This window comes from Gossypium hirsutum, chromosome D03 (assembly GCF_007990345.1).
Source record: "Gossypium hirsutum isolate 1008001.06 chromosome D03, Gossypium_hirsutum_v2.1, whole genome shotgun sequence".
Taxonomy (NCBI): Eukaryota; Viridiplantae; Streptophyta; class Magnoliopsida; order Malvales; family Malvaceae; genus Gossypium; species Gossypium hirsutum.
Genome location: NC_053439.1, coordinates 3,176,562 through 3,178,896, shown reverse-complemented (window position 1 = coordinate 3,178,896; position 2,335 = coordinate 3,176,562). Strand labels below are relative to the sequence as shown.

Below are 2,335 nucleotides of genomic sequence, written 5' to 3'. Positions count from 1 at the left end.
TTCGTATCGCATTGCATCACCGGATGTACTGGCATAGAAACATATAAACCATCGATTTTCTTATTTAATTGTTATACCTGATTTTATAACATGGTGACTGCACCTAAATTGAAAACATCGTCTGCTTTCATCAGCTTCGTCCTTATGACTTGCCACTGATAATTATTCAATGTCATCTCCTCTATAAATTCATAAGCCGCTTCAGGTGTTTTATTGTTTAGAGTTCCACCAGCTACTGCATCGATCAATTACCTAGTTGAGGGATTCAAACCGTTGTAGAATGTTTTAACCTGTAGCCATAGAGGTAACCCATGGTGAGGGCACCATCTCAATAAGTCCTTATACCTCTCTTATGCATCATATAAGGTTTTTAAGTCGATCTGAACAAATGAAGAAATATCATTCCTCAACTTGGTTGTCTACCCAGTGGAAAGTACTTCAGTAGGAATTTCTCGATCATTTGATCCCATGTAGTGATAAAACCTTGTGGTAAAGAATTCAACTACTGTTTAGCTTTGTTCCTCAACAAGAAAGGGAATAATCGTAAGCAAATAGCGTCGTGAGAAACGCCATTTATCTTGAAAGTATTACAGACTTCTAGAAAATTAGCCAAATGAGTATTTGGATCTTCGTATTGCAAACCATCGAACTAAACAAATTGTTGTACCATCTGAATAGTGTTCGGCTTCAATTCGAAATTATTCGCAGCAATGGTGGGTCTCACAATACTCGATTCAGCCCCAGTTAGAGTCGGGTTGGCATAATAATACATAGTACGAAGAACAAGGTCTGGATTTGCAGAAACTACAGGGGGTAGCTGATTATTCTTATTATCACTTATCTCATCAATAATAATAATGTCATCTTGCTCGTCTACTATACTCTATCGACTCTGACTTGCTTCTCTACGATTTCTACGATGAGTACTTTCAATCTCACTGTCAAATAACAATAGTCCCGACAAGTTTCTTCTAGTCATAAACAAAAGGAACCTGCCAGAAGCAAATAGAAGAAAAATCAAGAAATAAAAATTAAACTAAAAATAAAAGTAAAATGCAATAAAAATAAATGACTAAATTAATAAAAACCAAGTGTTCCTAATATTTTAGTCCCCGGAAATGGCGCCAAAAACTTAATGGTCACTAAACTAACTATAATTACGATAAAGGCAAGCGCACCTATCGAACAATAGAATAATTATAATGAGTAGGAAATATCGTATATCGTATCCACGAAGACTAAGAGTACTAGTAATTACAGTTTTTCTATTATTTAGCCGATAAATTCAAGTGATTATTTTTCATTTAAATTTACTAATCTAATTTAACTAAGAACGCAACAGAGAATGAAATAGAAAAATAATCGAAGATAACTAATGAGAAAGACAATACCCAGGAAAGAATCCACTTAGATTTCACCTATTATTCTGAATCTGAATTAAATGATTTATTCACTTGTGTCTTGATCCGTAAAAATCCCTAAATTATGTTAATATCTCTTTCGAGAGTAAGAACAACTGACTGTAGGTTGATTAATTGAAATCTCTTTCTAATTAAAACCCCTATCGTCGCATTAACTAGATTTATGAATTCCCCTATTAGATTTGACTCTAATCCGGTAGATTTATGTTGTCTTATTTCTAGGATTGCATGCAACTCCACTCAACTATGCTAGATCTACTCTTAAACAGAGACTTTTGCTCCACTGAAATAAGCACATTAAACATGAATTAATATTCTTGAAATAATAAAATAAGAAATAAGCATACAGAATTGAGAACAAGAATCAAGTATTTATCATGTAAATCAGAAATCAAATAATAAGATTCATCATAAGTTTCATCTTCCCTAAATATCTAGGAAATTTAGTTCATAATTATGAATAGAAACATCTCAAAGTTAGGATAACCACAAGACATTAAAACTTCACAAGAAATTAAAAGGAGATCTTCGATCTTAATGGAGATTCGCTTCTAAGTTGATTTCGATGGCATTCTTCAAGTGTTTTCGTCCATCTTCTCTTAGTGCCCCCTTAAATCTTCTTCTAATTGGTATTTATAGACTTTAGAATGCTGATAAAGCCTAAAAATTATGTTTTTCTGTGTATCTCGGAAGCAGGTTGTGAAATCAACATAGGATGGCACATAGGCGTGTGCCCAACCCGTGTGGAAATGCTCAGGCCGTATGGATTTTAAAAATAGCTATTTTTGTCTGATTTTAGCTTGTTTTTCACTCATTTCACTCCCCTATGCTTACCTAAGTATAAAAACATGAGTTTAAAGGATTATGAGCATTAAATTTGTTAGAGTTAATACAGTCAAAGCAGTTGTAATATA

General features: G+C 33.4%; 1 non-coding gene across 1 annotated transcript; it reads left to right on the top strand.

The window, feature by feature from the left end:
• The first annotated feature begins 306 nt into the window (after nt 1-306).
• Nucleotides 307-413, top strand: LOC121215703 (small nucleolar RNA R71). Its single transcript, XR_005911679.1, has one exon. It is a non-coding gene; the product is annotated as a small nucleolar RNA R71 (small nucleolar RNA).
• Nucleotides 414-2,335: the final 1,922 nt, after the last annotated feature.